Raw genomic sequence first — 12191 nt, forward strand, 5'->3', positions numbered from 1 at the left:
TACAAGTGTCCACTGTACAGCCTGACCTGATTTTCCTTGTTCATAGTCACAGTGGCCAGTGCCTGTGTGTCTTGTTACAATCATCTGATGATGGCCATCTGTACATGATTATTTGGACAGGCACACCTCGGGAATTTGGCGTCCAATCTTGCATTTATGCATCCCCTGTGTATTTCACCCAGACTAAGAGATGTAAGTGCCACATGTGTCTCACCAAATTGTCTCATGTAGGGTGTGGTTGGTGCGGGCCAGGCCTACATGTCAAAACCAGAATTCTCCTTGCTAGGTCTGGCCAGTGTGTGATGTTTGTCTGGACATACACTCAAGGTGCAGTGAGCCAGTCATGTTGGGCATGTTTTCAGTATTACCTATGCAGCATGTGCCTCAAGCTCATGGATTTGGTCCCTCCTCATCCCTATTGTCGGCAACGCTGTGTGGTGCAGATGCAGTGCTGGATTGTCCCCAGGGCCTGGCTCCTATGTCAAACTCCATTTCATGTCATTTGCTATTGTGTCATGCTCTCCATGGATTTTCTGTGGCATGGTGGGTCAACCAACTGTGTGTTGCATGCCCTACATCTGTACCTTGTTTTGTAGATGTTACTTAACTTTCTTTGCAGGCTATGCACTGTAACCTATGTAGATTGGACTCATGTGACATATGTATACAGGTGTGTGATTAATTGCTGTCTCTTCACCTTGCCCACAGCATCGTCGGAGGACACGGAGGGAGACATGAGCACAGACGGAGCGGAGGGACCGAGCACCAGTGCCAGCGTTGACATCGTGGCTGGCACATTGAGTGGTACAGAGGCGGAGGAGAGTGAGGCCGAGGACCTGTCCACTGGCACCACCGAATATGAAGCCGACGGGTCCGAGGATGATCTCTCCGAGTGGGCGGAGGCTGCACCAGCAGCTGACAGCGGAACAACATCGCACCCCGCCCCCTCCATTGCCATCAGCTGCCTCCCACTTGCTCGTGTCCCTTCCCAACGTCCACGGTCACCACATGTCTCCTTCCTGCCAGGCACCACACCCCCTGCCCCTGTCTCCACTGCTGCCGCCAATGCCGAGTCTGTGGACATCCAGCGGCAGTTGCAGGTTGGTCAGGCTGCGATCCTTAATGTCCTCCATGGCAACAGCCAAGTGCTGCACAACATGGAGGCATACTTGGAGGGCATTTTTTCGTCGCAGGCTGACCAACGCCTGTTGCTGAGGTCCATAGACTCGACACTGACTGCAGCAGTGGGTCTCCTGCAGCGCTACGTCCCACCCCCTACCCCTGCCCCATCCACACTTCCCACTCCCATGCCTGTCCCACGTACACCCAGACATCAGCATGCACCCACCACAACAGACACAGGCACCACACCAGCAGGGAAGGTCATACGCACACCTCCTGGCACGCACACACAGGGTGAGGTAGGCACACCCACTGGGTCGGGGGCAAACGTAAGACACGCAGCCAGAGTGGGAGTCGGCATTCCACCCAATCCACTCCCTCCAAATCCCCTCCCCTCAGTTCTCCTGGCCACATATCCGGCAAGGACTCCTTCATGGCCGCTCTGTCCCTGAGCCCCACTGTGACACCACCCCGCAAGCGGTCAAGGGAGTCCCCAGTCAGGGTGGTTGAGTCCCCCCCCTGTCCACACCCTCCCCCAGTGGCGCTGCGACCCATCCCTCTGCCCCCCCCCTCCTTGGGGCCTGTGGTTCCTTCGGGTGCAGGGGAGACGCTGGAGGACCTTGCTAAGGTGTGCAGCGAGATCCTGGCCTCGGCCTTTGGCCCTGCCCCACCCCCTGTGGTGGAGTCCTCCATCCCTGCACCCACAACGCCTACCCTTCGCCCTCCTGTCCCTGCGGTGCCTGGTCCTTCCCCCCAACATGATGCCCTCCCCGCTGTGAAAGACGAAGGAGTCTGACTGTGCAGGCAAGCTAGGGGACACGCATCCCACTGTGTCCCCCGTCCAGCTGTGACTCATGGACTGCCCTATGGGCTTTGTAAATATTGAACTTTCTACGAACACACTATTTAAGATCATGCTGATTAAAGCCATTTTTGTTTCCTTTTAACACTACTGCTTTTCTGATGTTGCTGTTGGTGGGGCTGCTACATGATTTTGGGTGGTAATCATGTGTTGGGTGTGTGGGAAATGTAGTAGTGTGCTGGTCATAGGGGGGACCCTGGTATCTGTGTGCCATCACACGGTGTTAGCTAGGTTTCTCTGTTCATGTAAGCAGTTACTGCATGGTGAAATTGTCCCAAGGTGTATTCCTTCCTCTGTGCACCCTGACATCTTCCCTGCAGGGTGTTCCCAATATTTAGCGCTGAGCTGTGTGTACATTAGCTGGGTGTGTGACGGACTCCTTCAACTTTGCACATGCATGCTGAGCGATGTCTCCACCTGCATCATTCGTGGCATCCTTGGTAGTCATTGTACTTGTGTATGTGGACAATTGACATGACTTCATGTCGACATGTTTTCTTTTCGGCGCTATGCATGCGTATACTCCCAGCCTCGCACACATGTGGTACATGTACTGCAGGGTCTTTGTGCACCTGACTGACATTTGTGGGCATGGTATCTGTGGCTACTCCACCCTTTGCGTTCCATGGGCACTGCTGTGAGTGTTAGGCACCCACCCCTCCTGTGTCTGGGCACTGCTGGTAGGACTCTGCACCCACCCCTCCTGTCTCTGGGCACTGCTGTGAGTGTTAGGCACCCACCCCTCCTGTGTCTGGGCACTGCTAGGAGGACTCTGCACCCACCCCTCCTGTCTCTGGGCACTGCTGTGAGTGTTAGGCACCCACCCCTCCTGTGTCTGGGCACTGCTGGGAGGACTCTGCACCCACCCCTCCTGTGTCTGGGCACTGCTGGGAGGACTCTGCACACACCCCTCCTGTGTCTGGGCACTCCTGGGAGGACTCTGCACACACCCCTCCTGTGTCTGGGCACTGCTGGTAGTGTTAGGCACCCACCCCTCCTGTGTCTGGGCACTGCTGGGAGGACTCTGCACACACCCCTCCTGTCTCTGGGCACTGCTGGTAGTGTTAGGCACCCACCCCTCCTGTGTCTGGGCACTGCTGGGAGGACTCTGCACACACCCCTCCTGTGTCTGGGCACTGCTGGGAGGACTCTGCACACACCCCTCCTGTGTCTGGGCACTGCTGGGAGGACTCTGCACACACCCCTCCTGTGTCTGGGCACTGCTGGGAGGACTCTGCACACACCCCTCCTGTGTCTGGGCACTGCTGGGAGGACTCTGCACCCACCCCTCCTGTGTCTGGGCACTGCTGGGAGGACTCTGCGCCCACCCCTCCTGTGTCTGGGCACTGCTGGGAGGACTCTGCACACACCCTTCCTATTTAACAATATGTACGCTTAGAACATACACGTGTGTGGGTTCGCTCCATGCATACGAGGTGGGGGTACGTGTCGTACATACACGGTTGGGGTGGGGGTACGCTCCATGCATACGCGGGTGGGGTTACGGGTCGTACTTACACTGTTGGGGTGGGGGGTACACTCCATACGTCCGCGGGTGAGGGTACGGGTCGTACTTACACTATTGGCATGGGGGGTACGCTCCATACGTCCGCGGGTGAGGGTACGGGTCGTACTTACACTGTTGGGGTGGGGGTACGCTCCATACGTCCGCAGGTGAGGGTACGGGTCGTACTTACACTGTTGGGGTGGGGGGTACGCTCCATACGTCCGCGGGTGAGGGTACGGGTCGTACTTACACTGTTGGGGTACGCTCCATACGTCCGCGGGTGAGTGTACGGGTCGTACTTACACTGTTGGGGTGGGGGTACGCTCCTTACGTACGCGGGTGGGGTACGGTTCGTACTTACACTGTTGGGGTGGGAGGTACGCTCCATGCATACGGGGTGGGGGTACGGTCCGTACGTACACTATTGGCATGGGGGTACGCTCCATACGTATGCGGGTGAGGGTACGGGTCGTACTTACACTGTTGGGGTGGGGGGTACTCTCCATGCATACTTGGTGGGGGTACGGTCGTACGTACACTATTGGCATGGGGGGTACGCTCCATACGTCTGCGGGTGAGGGTACGGGTCGTACTTACACTGTTGGGGTGGGGGTACGCTCCATGCATACGGGGGTGGGGGTACGGTCCGTACATATCCGTCCCCACGCTATGTGATGCTTGTGCGGGCCGTACCCAGGCCTTTGCCACGTGGGTACAGCCTTCCCGCCATTGTTGGGATGACGTAGGTGTGGGCGGGGTACGACTCGTACCCACGCTCTTAAGGCGTGGGTACGGGACGTACCTGTATTGTTGTGTTGCCGGTTCGCGTCGTCAAGCACTTCCGTTGTGGCGGACGCTAGCTTTGCTGGACACGCCCCCACCACCTCGTAGTGACCACGGCCTGGGGGTCCAGGGCATGTGTGCTGTGTGACTTTGGTGGTGGTTTTGTGGCCTGCCCCTGCTCCTGCCCCCCCATCCCCCCTCCCTTTGTTGTTCTGACCTTCTGCGGTGTCTGCGTGCGAACCTGTAGAGGAGGTCGACTGCTATGAGGGCCGGGATGACACGTAGGTTCGGGTCCATGTCTGTCCGTCGCGTGCAGGTACTCCTTCTTCGCGTCGTCCTGATTTCCCGGCAGTTTTTGGCAGCCGGAAAATATTCACCGTGCGGGATGACGTTGGTGCGAATCGTAATTCCTGGTTCGTGAATGGCAGGCTGCGTGCGTCCCGACGTCACGTCGGCGCTTTCCCGGATCGCATTTGTATGTTTATTTTCGTCGGTCGGGGTTTTGTACGAATCGTACGGAAATGGAGTTTCCGTGCGATTCGTAATTCCATGTTTGTAAGTTTTGACGACCGGGTACGCGTCGGACGGAGAATATGCTCCGTCCGACGGTTCGTACCCGGTTTTTACAGGATCGTAATCGGCACCTCAGAAGTAAATAGACTTAAGAAATATTTTTATTCTGTTGATGATATTTTTTTAATTTTGAACTGACTGGAGTGAGAATAGTAAATTTACCCCTCCGCAATCGAACACTTTTCCTATTGATGCACTGACTGGAGTGGGAATAGTATATTTTATCCCTCCGCTATCCAACACTTTCCCTATTGATGCACTGACTTGAGTGGTAATAGTACATTTTATTCCTCCGCTATCCAACACTTTCCCCACTGTTGCACTGACAGGAGTGGGAATAGTAAATGTTATCCCTCTGCTATCCAACACTTTCCCTACTGTTGCACTCACTAGAGTGGGAAATGTAACTTTAAAGATTTTTAAATAGTTTAATATTTTAATTTATAATAGAATGTTTTATGCTATTGGTACATGTGTGTATATATATATATATATATATATATATATATATATATATATATATATATATATATATATATATATATATATATATATATATATATATATATATATATATATATATATATATATATATATATATATATTTTTTTTTTTTTCAGAGACTGGCCCAAGGGATTGACGCTGGTGCTCTCAATTAGGGGTGGTTCGTTTTTTGTCCGGCAGAGCTACGCCGGTATAATTGAGACAAAGTTTACCTTTCGGTGAAAAGGAAACGCACTCACTTGATTGTAGAAGTAAAAGCGGATTTATTGTTAGATCTTAACTGCCATGCCCAACGTGTTTCGGTCCAGCCACTTGGACATTGTTCTGCACACGGTCCACTTTGTCTCATATATATATATATATATTATCTAATGGCGGTCGCCAGTAGATAGTTATAGTTAGGACCGTGTTTCCATAGGAAATCTGATAATTCTATTTTGAATAACTTTGGCGCCGGTTGACGAATCCTCGCGAAATTTTCAAAACTAATGGGGCTCTCCGTTCAGCTCCTACCCTGAAAGTCTCAGGGTGATTCGTCAAGAAGGGCTGAGAAAAAAGGGGGGCCCAAAACACGTTTTCCCCATGCATTTTCCCATATGACCTTTAGTCGAAGGTACAGCCCGAACGGCTGAACAGAATTACTTGAAATTTGGCAGAGAGGTAGTCCTCAGGTCAAGGAAGTGCCTTTTGCATATATGGAGTCAATCTGTTCAGTAGTTCCTGAGAAAATTGCAGTTAAAAGCACATACATATCTATAGCCGCGCACCGTGTGCGCACGGTGCGCGCACCCTAACGTGCGCGAGCGTAATTCTGATTGGTGGTTACATGTCAGTCAACGTTTGAATCGGTCGAAATAAGGAAGTGTCGGCCGCCATTTTGTTTGTTGTGGGTGCGAGAGTGAAAAAGAGAGGTGGCGAACGTGAAAAGGGGGCAGGGTAGAGAGTTCCTGACGCCCTAGCCTTTGTCAGGGGGTCCCTAAAGGACCCCGAAGGGTGAAAAAACATTTAATTATTTTTTTTTTTAAATCGCGGGGTGCGCGCACGGTGAAAAACCATAAAAATAAAATAAAAATAAATAATAAAAAATTGGCATTTATAAAACCGTACAAATTCACTTAAAAAACCATAGGTTTCACACACGTTATAGTTAGGAATTAGCATTTAAAAAACCTTGCAAATTCACCTAAAAAACCATAGGTTTCACACATGTTATAGTTAGGTGGACATTTCACTCGTAAAAAAACAATGAAATTCCACCGTTATAGTTAGTTCAGATAACTATAGCTCGCGCGACCGCCACTCTATCACAAGGATGATGTCATCAGTGATGTCATGAGTGATGCCACTGACCATGTCATGAGTAATGGAATATGTGACGTCATGAGCACTGGATTGCGGGCGCGCGAGTTATAGTTATCTGAACTAACTATAACGGTGGAATTTCATTGGTTTTTTACGAGTGAAATGTCCACCTAACTATAACATGTGTGAAACCTATGGTTTTTTAAGTGAATATATATATATATATATATATATATATATATATATATATATATATATTATCTACTGGCGGTCGCAAGTAGATAGTTATAGTTAGGACCGAGTTTCCATAGGAAATCTCAAAATACTATTTTGAATAACTTTGGCGCCGGTTGACGATTCCTCGCGAAATTTTCAAAACTAATGGGGCGCTCCGCTCAGCTCCTACCCTGGAAGTCTCGGGGTGATTCGTAAAGCGGGGGCTGAGAAAAAGGGGGGGTCCCAAAACACGTTTTCCCCATGGATTTTCCCATAGGGACTTTAGTCACAGCTACAGCCTGAACGGCTTAACATAATTATGTGAAATTTGGCAGAGAGGTAGCTAAAAGCTCCATGAAGTGCCTTTTGCAGGTTTGGTGTAAATCTGTTCAGTATTTCCAGAGAAAAAAGCATTTAAAACAATATATATATCTGTAAGCGCGCAGCGTACGCGCTGGGTGCGCGCACTCGGCAGTGCGCGAGCGCACTTTTGATTGGTTGTTAGAAGTAAGTAAACATTCGAATCAGTGGAAATCAGGAAGCAGCGGCCGCCATTTTGTCTCTCGCATAAAGAGGGGGTGAGAAACAAAGGGGGAGAACGTGTAAAGGGGGCAGAGTGGGGAGATATTGACCCACTAGGCATTGTAAGGGGGTCACAGTAGGACCTTGTAGGGCAAAAAAAAAGATTAATATTTTTTAAAAAAAATTCGCCGAGTCTAAAGAGGAAGACTCTGTTGCCTTCATCAGTGAAGTGTACACCATCTCCTCTATAAATGTCTTGCATGTTGTAACGCAAGTTGTTGTGGTATATAGAACCCATACCATAGTCTCTGAGGAAAGCAGAAATAGATTTGTTGACGTGCTTCCTTGCTTTGTCAATCTGTGGACAAAATTGGTTGGACCAGTTCCACTTTTGCCTTTGGCATATATTAGAATATACAAAGGCAGTTTGTGGAAAAAGCGACATCAATTGCACAAAGGTGTCCTTAACAAGCATTTCCAGACCTACCCCAGTTAGAATGCCTAGGTCATTACCACCACAGTGCACAATAATAAGGTTAGGCTGAGGGAGATGTAGAAAGGTTTTCACCAAAGGCATTAATTGGTGCCACTTTAACCCTCTCTGACCAATCCATTTAATGTCTACATTTGGCAAAGCAAGGTCTCTAACCATACCTCTTTTTTCTGCAAACTTTTCACTCCAGAAGACATAGCTGTGACCTACAATCCACACTGTGAACATCTTCCAAGGAGATCTGGATGCACTCAGGAGGTGTCTTTCAGTAGAAAGGCAATATGAAATGAAAGACAGTTGTAAAATGGAGGCATACATTTTTTTTAACATAAAAAGAACACATTGGCTGATTCAAATCTTTTAACAGAAAAAAGTAGGCTGTATGTGTATATTTTTAGGAGCATGTTTTGTATTGGTTCAGAAAATTGTGTTCCCACAGAAGATTAGATTGGATTTGCTGTTAGGTTGGACAGGTGAACCACTCTTGCTCTTTGGATTTGAAACATTGTGTGCTGAACTTCTGACCTCTCTCCTCACAGCAGTGTTCCATGAGCTGTTGCTATGGTAGCAGGCAGAAGTCAAGTTGGGGGAAGGGTACATTTGGAAAGGGGTTGAAGTTTTCAACCAATAGAAATGTGTGATTTCATTTGAAAAAAAGTGGGAAGCACTGAGATTTGAAATTAACATGTATATGTGTAAAAAAAGAGAGGGAAACATTGCCATTTACTGGTTCTGGAGAGAGGAGAGAGGTGTAGAGCTCTGATATTCTGACTCTGATAGTCTGCTGTTTGAGTGGCACATTTCTTTCACAACTAACTAATTTTAAAGGTGAGTTATGAGTTTCAGAGGGGAAGTATGTGGTGATTTTTGAGATAAATATTAGAATTGTGAATCTTCTTCAAAAGTTATGTTTTACATTTTGAGGTTTGGGAGATATTTAACTGTCTTTAACTAGTTAAATATTATGGAGTATGTTTTCACCATAAGTTAATGTGTAGTGGTAACAATGAGGAATACTGTTTTGTGCCTACCATCAAACCCCGAGTCTGTGTGCAGAGAAGAATTGTTGACACAGATTTAATTTGTGTTGCTGTTGAAAAGTAAGACTTGCAGTTGAAAGAAAAGGACAGCTTCTTTTTAATTGTGATGGTTAGGATTTAGCAGAAATCACTTTGAAAGAAAAGAGAGGAAAATGGCAACACATTTGAAATTAGCATTAGTTCTGTAAGAATTGCAGTCCCAGGAAAGGGGCAGCCTGTGTTTTGTGCCTACAAACACAGCATGAGTCTGTGTGCATATAGGAATTGTTGTCTGAGATTTAATTTGTGAAGTTGTTGTTCTGTATGAATTGCAGACCCAGGAAAGGGGCAGTCTGTTTTCAAAACACAAATTAACTCTTACCACACATGCACTGTTACATACATCCCAGCAGTCTTCATGCAGTTTTGGAAGTCTCTTTGCTCATCTGTCTTGCACCAGACAATATACAGTCTCCAGAAACACACTCTTGGCACACACGCAGCAGCTTCTCTAACACTCCCATGCGTAGTACTCAGCTCTGTGTGCTGTTTCAGATAGCACTGTGTAACGCAAACACATTCAACGTCACCAAGGCTCATTTCCTTTGCTCTAGTGTAGTCACTCACCCAGGTTGCACATGCTCATGGTATGAAGTAGCTGTTAGGACATGTGCTCTTTTCTGCCTCTGTAATCTACTAGGAAAATGTGTCAGGCTGTAACAGTAATTATCACTTGCTCTACCACAGTAGTAAATGTGCTTTGAAATTGCCAATCAAATTCTGTTTTCTGCTTAGAATCACACCATGAGGTTGTGTACGCACAGGAATTGTGGCCAGAGATGTAATTTGTGTTGCAGTTGTTCTGTAAAACATGCAATTTCAGGAAAGGGACAGCTTGTTTTCTTCAAATGTGGTGGTTAGCACTCAGCAGAAATCACTAAATCGCAAATGAGAGGCAAAAGCTAAAACATTTGAAACCAACAGGGTAGATTTTCCTTTCGAAAAAGCAAAGGCACAGGTAGTTGCCATATGTTCAAAACTGAAATTAACCCTTAGCACACATGCACTGTTACATACATCCCAGCAGTCTTCATGCAGTTTTGGAAGTCTCTTTGCTCATCTGTCTTGCACCAGACAATACACAGTCTCCAGAAACACACTCTTGGCACACACGCAGCAGCTTCTCCAACACTCCCATGCGTAGTACTCAGCTCTGTGTGCTGTTTCAGATAGCACTGTGTAACGCAAACACATTCAACGTCACCAAGGCTCATTTCCCTTGCTCTAGTGTAGTCACTCACCCAGGTTGCACATGCTCATGGTATGAAGTAGCTGTTAGGACATGTGCTCTTTTCTGCCTCTGTAATCTACAAGGGAAATGTGTCAGGCTGTAACAGTAATTATCACTTGCTCTACCACAGTAGTAAATGTGCTTTGAAATTGCCAATCAAATTCTGTTTTCTGCTTAGAATCACACCATGAGGCTGTGTGCGCACAGGAATTGTGGCCAGAGATGTAATTTGTGTTGCAGTTGTTCTGTAAAACATGCACTTGCAGGAAAGGGACAGCTTGTTTTCTTCAAATGTGGTGGTTAGCACTCAGCAGAAATCACTAAATCGCAAATGAGAGGCAAAAGCTAAAACATTTGAAACCAACAGGGTAGATTTTCCTTTCAAAATAGCAAAGGCACAGGTAGTTGCCATATGTTCAAAACTGAAATTAACCCTTAGCACACATGCACTGTTACATACATCCCAGCAGTCTTCATGCAGTTTTGGAAGTCTCTTTGCTCATTTCTCTTGCACCAGACAATACACAGTCTCCAGAAACACACTCTTGGCACACACGCAGCAGCTTCTCCAACACTCCCATGCGTAGTACTCAGCTCTGTGTGCTGTTTCAGATAACACTGTGTAACGCAAACACATTCAACGTCACCAAGGCTCATTTCCTTTGCTCTAGTGTAGTCACTCACCCAGGTTGCACATGCTCATGGTATGAAGTAGCTGTTAGGACATGTGCTCTTTTCTGCCTCTGTAATCTACAAGGAAAATGTGTCAGGCTGTAACAGTAATTATCACTTGCTCTACCACAGTAGTAAATGTGCTTTGAAATTGCCAATCAAATTCTGTTTTCTGCTTAGAATCACACAATGAGGCTGTGTGCGCACAGGAATTGTGGCCAGAGATGTAATTTGTGTTGCAGTTGTTCTGTAAAACATGCACTTGCAGGAAAGGGACAGCTTGTTTTCTTCAAATGTGGTGGTTAGCACTCAGCAGAAATCACTAAATCGCAAATGAGAGGCAAAAGCTAAAACATTTGAAACCAACAGGGTAGATTTTCCTTTCAAAATAGCAAAGGCACAGGTAGTTGCCATATGTTCAAAACTGAAAATAACCCTTAGCACACATGCACTGTTACATACATCCCAGCAGTCTTCATGCACTTGCAGGAAAGGGACAGCTTGTTTTCTTCAAAAGTGGTGGTTAGCACTCAGCAGAAAACACTAAATCGCAAATGAGAGGCAAAAGCTAAAACATTTTAAATTATTGAAAAGCTAAAAACAAATTTAAATGAATTATAATTACAAAAAGGTATTTTTTTTACAGTTTCTTGCAGGGATTGCTGAGCAACAGTGAAAAAATACAAAAATGCCTTTAAGGACAAGAAAGAGGAAAGAAAAGCAACAACAACTATATCTGGACAAAACTGGAAAAAAAAATAGGAGGAAAAGCTGGTGATGGCAAAAAAGTCTACTGGTAAGCAGAGTAGAGATTTCTTAAAAAAGATCTTCAAAAAACAAAAAAATGGAAAAAATAAATGTAAAACAAACAGTGTTTTAGGTACAAAGCAACAACAGAGTCAACAGCAAAAAACAAAAGCTAATGTACAATCAGAAGTAAGTAAAAGTGATTTAACACCAAAATTAGATTTTAAAAACATTCGTCGAAAAATGTTTCAGAGAAGAGTGATGTTAAATTTGCTAAAGGATGTGAAAAAATATAAGAAAAAAACAACATTTATTAAGAAAAAAAAATTTATAGAAAATATTGTAAGTAAGGCTTTGGAAATAAAAAGAAAACTTTTTATTTTAATTTTGAATAGGATGCGTAGATTAGATAAATTAGTCAATGCAATGAAGTCACAAAGCAAAAGGAAAAGAGAAGTGAAAAAAAGTAACTTTTGTAAAGTGTTCTTGGGAGAATGGAAGCACAGATCAAGTACTGAACCATTTTTTAATGAAGAGAGTTATCTTCAAAGTAATAGCTTGTTGCATGCAGTTGACAC

The sequence above is a fragment of the Triturus cristatus genome, chromosome 1_2, assembly GCF_964204655.1.
Source record: "Triturus cristatus chromosome 1_2, aTriCri1.1, whole genome shotgun sequence".
NCBI lineage: Eukaryota > Metazoa > Chordata > Amphibia > Caudata > Salamandridae > Triturus > Triturus cristatus.